At 33.0% G+C, this 8,651-nt stretch overlaps 1 long non-coding RNA gene across 1 annotated transcript; it reads right to left on the bottom strand.

Annotated features, from left to right (window-relative positions):
* Positions 1–5,430: 5,430 nt before the first annotated feature.
* On the bottom strand, positions 5,431–8,163 carry LOC108369010 (uncharacterized). The gene is made up of 2 exons (XR_001848447.1): positions 5,833–8,163; positions 5,431–5,800 (listed from the first exon to the last, which is right to left on the bottom strand). It is a non-coding gene; the product is annotated as an uncharacterized LOC108369010 (long non-coding RNA).
* Positions 8,164–8,651: the final 488 nt, after the last annotated feature.

Below are 8,651 nucleotides of genomic sequence, written 5' to 3'. Positions count from 1 at the left end.
TTTAAAAGTGACTCTCAGCGGTTCTACCTTACTATATTTTTATCATGACCTAAGCCCCCTTTCCGTAGACCAGGTCACATATGTATGCATTGTATGTGTGTATGTAGATACTAGGGATGTTACGAATATTTTGATATGCTAAACCGGATCATTTTAAACATTCGCAATCGCATCAAATGATGCAATTGTTCAGTACGGCTGCCCTTATATACATTCATACTTTTTCTTTTATTGTCACGGTATTTCACGCGTGAAGGTGAGCGTTTTAAAGAAAAAATCACGTCACCTCCGTGATCGTACGTAACTGAAATTTTTTCTGGCGTGAACGGTCGTGATTTAAATTTTACCGTCAATCACGTAATTTTCACATACATATGCATGTGTATTTTTAACCAAAAGAAAATCGTAAACTTACTGTTTAACTTTCAACTAAAGTTTAGGTCTGCAATGCGACAAGTTTGCTTTCACATTGGGGCATTCTGAAATACTCATAAAATTTTTTTTAAAGTTGTCGGGTTGAATATTTTGACTCAATCAGCGTCATTGCGAAAGTCGGAAACTAGACTAAATTTTAGGCAAAGCAAAGAGCAAAAGCAAAGGCAGTTGAGTGTACGATGTAAATTTGACCTGCACAACACGATCCTGGGCTCGAATCGTCACATACGATATCGTATTACTCGTCACTTAAAAACACATTTTTGAATTATGACATACGTGAACGTACTCTTCATCGCATTCAGCTTATACGACTGACGTATCACGAAATTTTCTTTCGTAAAAATCTCGAAATAAAAAGCAGTTGGGCCTAAAAGTATACTTTATACACCATGAAAAGCAACATACGCATTGTGTAATCAGCCAAATCTGACAGTATGAGGAGCATTTAACTGGATGTAGCATGTTAGGCGCGCCTGTTATTCTTTTGGAGATTTTTGGCGACAATAATTAGCGATAGCAAATGTTGGAATCCGGCTGCTGGTGTATCCGTGTAATATTGGCAAATTATGTACATCCATGCGGCTAATCGTAACACACGGTAAGCTGGCTGTGGTCAATCATGCAGTCATATTGAAAAGGCTGACGATGTAGAGCGCGATTTCACTTCTGTCGCTTTTTTTTAGCAGCTACTATGCTTCTCATTCTTTCTGAGATCGCCAATCATTGAGCATTTAGACTGCGCTTGTCAATATTTGATAATAAGATCTTCGGCATAATGTATCTCGAAAAGTGAAAGTGTAATGTTAAATACCAACTTCGAAGCAATCGAGTCATAACCGCAAAGGATTTGCAAGCGCCGATTTTCTCATTTTGTATTTGATAAAATTCTACAATTTATGTATGCACATACGCATCACTTCTTCATATCCTATTTTATCGCTGTAAAATGTTATAGGTACAGAGATTTTATCAGTACCGTACTGATTTTTCAACTCTTTTACTGATTTTATTCATTTCTTCAATCAGTACGCTAATGTCCTGATTTTTCAAAAAACAAAAAAACAAAATATTTTAGGATTTTTTTAAGGTTTTTACATATCGTTACTACTGTACTGTACTACTGTACTGTACTCGTTGTACTGTAAAAAGTAAGAAGAAAATAGTTTTATTATAGTTGACATGTTTTAGATAATGTTTGATATGCCCAAGAAATTAAGATCGATTGATAAACAGACGACAGCGTTGACCCGGATCAACTCGGTAATTAACCGCGGTTGATCCGGATTAAGTCCGAGTTAATCTGGATCAATGCTGCCATCTCTTTAAGCTTTTACATGCGCAACTTTGTTTTTTATGTATACATAAAAATAAGTATGTATAATATTTATTTATTTATTTTATGTTTTTACATAGCTATTGTAAGAGATTTAGCATCAAGATTCAAATTGATATTGTTTGCAACTTGTGTTTCTTTATTTATTTAATTGTAATAATTTTCATTTAAAATGTAATAACAGAAACAAGTTACATAAAAGTTTAGAAACTTGCACAAATTTCAAAAAAGTAATATTACTTCAAAAAATTGTCATACAAATTTCAAACATTTTAATTATGATACAAAAAAGAAGGTAGTTTCATTATCACTTTTTCGTCGCCATATTAACAACCTGGCAATTAAGGTACTGGCCCAATGTAGGCTCATGATTCAATAGTAAAAGGTTTGCTCAAAAAACAGTTTTCTCGCTCCCTCTTGACAAAATCGGCTCCCTTAGCAAGGCACTGTGTGTGGGTTCGAGTGTGTGTGCAAAGCTTTTGTAAGGGAGATAAGGGAGTGTCAAAACTCTAATGTCACTAATGAGCAAACCTTTAAGGGCCATTCACATACAACTTTCCTCGCTTTGCTTGACAGTTCAAACTTTGACAACAAAGCGTGAAACGCAGAAGGTGTTTTTTCTTCCCCGTTCAAATCGACGCGTAATTTACCCTGACTGCTGGTCATCCTGCAATGAACAGTATTGCCAAGCAAACTAAATATAATGCAAATTTATTTAACGCGGTTGTTTTCAATGGCAAAAATAAAAAAAAATAAGTAAATTGATTAACTGAAACTTTTACTTTAAGGAGCTAAGGAGCAAGTGATTTTTGTTTAGCCTTTTATTCGTGTTGTTTAACAAAAAGTCGGGTAAAAAGTAGAGAATCCAAGTTATTTTCTAATCATTCGGCGATCGTTTTTCAAAATGAAAATAAAGAAAAGCTTCTGTGATGCCTACAAAATCCAATTTTTACGTATATGAATCAATCGCACGGACTCTCATTGAGTTTAATAGTATGGATAAACTAATTTCTCATTAGGTCATTCTTCTTTTGATGAAATTTTATTTTCTTCCATTCCATTAAATAAGCATACTTGGGATTGTATATTCTAATATATTATCGTAGGGAATAATTAACATAACAGTAATTGCTAAATGTACAATGGATGCCTTCTTTAAGTCATAGGGTACTAAAAAAAATACATATACATTTGAAAATCTATACGTTTATAGTGTATATATGCATGTCTTATGCTATTTCCGCAATATTAATAAAATTAAGTAATTTTTCTTTCAACAGCTATAATGCTTCAGGCATTACGAGGATGCCATTTGGTGTGAACCATTTCGGTAAAGTATTCCCACGAGCGCAACTTTGGCCGCAGTATCAACCACAGCCATCGGCGACATATTCGATTTTCTCGGAAAACTCACAGCCGATGCTACAAAGCTGTATATTGAGAGCAAGTTCAAGATTGAGTGAAGAATGCCGTAAAAACTGCATAAAAACCAACCGACTAGATAAACAAATCTAAGCAGAATATTCAATTTATTAATTATGTATACATAAATTAGCAAAAACCACCCATCACGAAGCCTATCATCAAGATATGTATAAATACATTGTATTGCAAATAATTTCATTCAGGTTTTATACACGAAAGGAAGGAGATGATTGTGAAAGTATCTGGTTTTAGGCAATTTACAAAATCTGGCTCAAGTGGCTGTCCCAATGCAGGCTTGCTTTGCACAATTTTCTTGATTCGGTTTGCTTTGTTTAACTTTGAAATATTCTTTAGCCGAATGATGGCCTAGAACGCTGCACAGAGGGGCAAAAAAGGTTGCTGTGGACAAATCAATATTGAGAGCCCAAATATGAACCGTTGCTTTTTTTTTAAATAAAAGATAATTAAATTTCGCGTGGATCTATCCGTGGCGATCTTTTAAATTCAGTTTATATGGGAGGTGCAACGCCTCCTTGATATATCGAAATAACTTTTCATTTATTATCATGCTTTCATAGTCTGGAGTCGATCTCCGAAATTTCAAAAATATTGGTACAGCTGTTCTCGAGTTTTTCGAACCAAGAAAACGGCTTTCAAGATATATATTAGTGTAGATAACAAATTAAATACATTTTTTAATTAAATTCATCCTATGGAAAAATGTTTATGAATAATTTTTTAAATAAGTGCAGACATTTGAAATTAATTTCAAGTATTTTCCAAAAAAGTGGAAGCATTTAAACATAAAAGTTTTTTCTTAAATTTTTCAATGTAAATAAATAATAAACCAGAGCTATTTTAAAAAATTGCCACGGATAGATCGACGCGAAATTAAATTATCTTTAATTTAAAAAAAGAAACTTGAAATCGGTTCATACTTGGGCTCTCAAAATTGATTTGTCCACAGCAACCTTTTTGCCCCACTGTGCACTGTGAAAGCAGCAATGTCAATACCTGTTCCTTTAATATTAAATTCCGGATTGTTTAAAGAGTTAAAAAAAAAATCGGTTTAGGTTCTAATTTCCATAATTATTTTGGAATTATTGTACATTAGTATTTGCATTTTAAAGAAATAATGTATGTATAACTAATACATACGGATTTTTAATACACTAATGTAAATATGAAAATAGAAGTGTTATTTTGGCGAAACAATATTTTTTAGTTTGATATTTTTTTTTTTAATAAAACACTTAAATTACTCGCTATTTCTTAGTTTTTTTTAACCGACTTCTAAAAAAGGAGGAGGTTATCAGTTCGTCGGAATATTTTTATTTTTTATTTTATTATTTTATTTATTTTTTATTTTTTTTTATGTATGTTACCGCATAACTTTGGACCACGTCAACCGATTTCGGAAATGCATCGGAAAGGTAGTGTCTCAGATTTGGTCCCATACTAATCTGGTTAATATCATGAGATATATGTATATATTTTTTTTTATATGAGAATTGAAGTCGGTTTTTTTTGCTAAAAGTTACTTGTTTTCATTTATTTTTTTGTTTAAATATTATGATTTGAAAATGAGTCCTGCGTTAAAAAAGACAAATATTTTCATTTTCATGTCAATGGGACATAATCGCTTCCGCTTCACGACGGGAGGAGATCAACCACCTGCATTACAATGGTTTGTACACACGTACGTATGTATGTATATTAGTGGTAGCTGGCAACGAAATTCGCAAGTATTTTCCCAAGGAGCAAGGGGCTCTTACACTAAAAAGAACATTTCTGAATATTATTTTCATTCATGGCGCATTAAACAGGTGAAGTTATAAAACAGCTTTCCCACTTTATGTTCTGTCATTCGGCTATCTATACATAATTTTAAAGGCATATTTTCAAATAAGGATAGTGTCAAATTAATAAACAAATTTTTTCTGCTCTTATTATTTCCCCTGGTATAATTTCACGATGGTTTTTATCATGATCAATGTGTATTAAACAAGGTGTGACTGACCACTCAGTGCGGCCAAAGCATATATATACAACGATTCAAAAATCACACAAATTTTTTCAATTTGAATTTATATGATGGTTCGTATCATAATACAAAAAAGAAGGTAGTTTCAATAATGCTCAGAAAACTGCTTTCTCGCTCCCTCTTGACAAAATCGGCTCCTTTATCGCTATTTGCAACCGTTAAAAATGTTTCTGTTTGCAACAACTGCATGTTTTAATTAAAAAAAAAATGACTGCATTGACGGTAAAAAGAGCTTTGCCGACATATGCTTTTTTGTCCGTGAAAGATAGACTTAAGCTGTTTTGTCAAATGTCCACAGATATGTACTTATGGCTGAGTGGAAGTTCGAGCTATTTCGACAGCCAGTTCAGAAAATTTTGCAACAACACCCTATTTCGGAATTTGGTTGAAGAACGCCCTATTTTAGAATTTGACTGAAAGCGCCCTATCTCAGCTGCCGATTCAAAAAGGCCCTATTTCAGCCCTATTAGATAGGGCGATTTTTAACCGAATCGGAGATAAGTTCTTCAACCGAATTCTGGGATAGGGTGGTTTTTAAGAAAATTCTGAAATAGGGCGTTCTTCAATCAAATTTCGAAGTAGAGCAGTGTACTTGAAAAGTTTTCTGAGATGGTGCGTTTTCGAACAGGCTGCCGAGATATGTAGATCGATCTTTAACTCAGCCATTGATATGCACTATGTAAACCAATGTAATCAAAAATTTGGCATTGTTTTGACTACCTGACCTGATTGTATACACTGTGCGTTTTAGTACATTTCGAAGCAAACTTGCATTGGGCCAGTTCTCTATGATCCTAACTAAAAATCTGGAATATAGACACGCGGATCGGATCCACACCGGTCTCTACACTACAGTAAATGCAAAATTGTAATTCTTCAACGATTCAAAGCGAAAAACTGCTATGGTCAAGAAGAATTGCACGTACAAATGTATGTTCAAATATCAATTAAAGTCAGTCGGAAAAGTATCAAGTAAGCCCTGTATGAATCAAGCGTATTTATAAAAAAAGACTTGTAGGTTATTGTACGCAGTTTGGATAGAATGGCAAGTTAATGTAAGTGGAAAAATTTGTTTGCTGTTCTTAAAGATTCTACAATGTATATACATACATACATATGTATTTATGTATATATGTATGTACATTCACCTCGCTTCACTAAAATATGTATGTAGGTACAATTTTCCTCAGAGAATGGAGCTTATATCCTTACTTGTAGGCTTCGTTTTGATCTCTATGTATACCAAGATTGATCGATGCTTAAGAATACGGCGTTTTAATAAACAATGAAAAATTGTGATTTAAAATTTTTGTCACTTGAATAAGTACAGAAAGAAGTGCAGGAGCAATATACGTCCAGCGGTGTTAATAAAATTATAGTTATCAACTCTTGTAACATTTAAAGAACAATCTCTGATTGTATGAAAAGAAGCAAATTATGGAATATATGTATGTATGTTGTGAGATCGCCAACTTAGTCTTACTATCCTTACCTCTGCGCCAGATTTAAAGAAAAGAAATGGCATTAAAACTTTCATAAGGGATACTTTCAAAGGCTTTAGTACTTGGGCTCAGAAAATTTAAGAAAAAAAAAACAACTTATATGTATGTATATTAACAACATAAATAAACGCGGCTAAAGTTTTGTAGCTTCGACGTGAGACGATCAAGAACTCGCTTTCAAGTTTCAATACAGTCACAATTTTTTTTCTAGCCCAGTTGTATTTTTAGATATACCAATTTCTAAAACTGCGAGTGTGTGAAACTGTGGTGAAACGTAAAAAAGGCAACCGCTTTTTCTACGCATTTTGCTGTTAAAATGCAAAATCGAAAGTTTACTATTCCGTGTAAACAGCCAGAAAGACCTTTTTGAAGATTTGCAGAAATCACTTTCGGAAATAAAAATTACAAGGTGTAACATTTTGCGGCTGTTTTTTGCGCTTTTAGCATTTTTAACAAATTTTCAGGTCAGCAATTTTGTTATAATCACGAAAATGTCTGTTAACTTAGTTAAAAATGGAATTGTCTGCAGTCACCGTGGAAACAGACAAAAAGTAATATCGGAAAGTTTGATTTTCAGAAATAAAAACTTCTTGCCAAATCCATTTTACCTACAAGGTGTAACTGCTCCTGCAATCGCTTTTGGAAATTCTTGAGTTTGACACACTTTTGAAAAGGACTTGCACTTGCCACGTCTAACAGCCACTTTAGTAAAACAGTGTGAATGTTTCGAAGCTTGAAAGCAAGTTCTTTATCGTGTAACGCCGAAGTAAGACTCCGATGATTTAGAAGGGCGAGTATTTGTAAAGTGGTTGTTTTCTCGGATGAGATAACTTTAATTTTAACGGCATTTTGAGTAGGTAAGAGCACTGGAACAAAAACTACATTTATTTTGTTGCTGCTTTTGGTCTTTAGAATATAAAAAATATTCCTCTCTTTGTAAATTATTCCTTGTTATGTCGATGCTGCCTGAAAAATGTGTCAATTCAACTTGTTTAGAGTTTTGTTGAAACTATATTGTAATTGAAGAAACTCCAATAGCTTTAAAGAATGAAATTTAAGCACATACTTTATTAAGATCAATTTCAAATGTCCTGTACACTTACTAAGTGCAAAAAGCAAAGCATATTCTCCAGGGATCGTAACGGTTATAAACTTTCAATTATAACGGTTGAAAATCGATACAATTCAAAGTACACATTAGCGATTTTTTTATCCAAGTAAAAATCAAAATAACGATTATTTTCGATTCCTGGATTGTACGAGTCATTTTCGTATGTTTAAGCACTTCCTTCCGTGCTTTTTATTCTTCGAAATGAGATTAAAACGAAACTTTTCAGATGCCTACAAGTAAATTTGTTCATTTCTTTGAGAAAAAACTGTACCTTTTCAAATGGTGCGGGTATGCACATATACTATACATATACAGTGCCGAACAGAAGTATTGGCACAGTGAATTTTTCGCAATATATGCAAAGGTTTTTATTCTAATTTATTTTCGATAATTCAGATTTTTTAGAAGAATTCTAGGTATGCAGTTTTATAGCCCATTGAAATTTAGTATAACAAAGTGCACGTTTAAAGTTGCTAGAAAATCGCGATGATTTTTGGTAATTTTTTTTTCATGCAAGTTCTTCCATACAAAGTATATTCGACAATTATTTTTTGTATGGAGAAAATTAGCAACACCTTCCACTAAAAAATTGCCAAAAATCAACGCTATTTTCTAGCAACTTTAAGCGTGCACTTTGTTATACTAAATTTCAATGGGCTATAAAACTGCATACCTAGAATTTTTCTAAAAAATCTGAATAAAAAGTTGCAAATTAGTGTGCAAATTTAATGAATTTTCCTGAGTTTTGCACAAAGTTTAGAGATTTTATCATTATGTTTTCTGGTGTAGAATAAACAA

Source organism: Rhagoletis zephyria, unplaced genomic scaffold (genome assembly GCF_001687245.7).
Source record: "Rhagoletis zephyria isolate East Lansing unplaced genomic scaffold, Rhagoletis_zephyria_1.1 Rzeph_scaffold_03462, whole genome shotgun sequence".
Taxonomy (NCBI): Eukaryota; Metazoa; Arthropoda; class Insecta; order Diptera; family Tephritidae; genus Rhagoletis; species Rhagoletis zephyria.
Note: the sequence above shows the minus strand (reverse complement) of the source record. Positions and strands in the feature narration are given on the sequence as shown.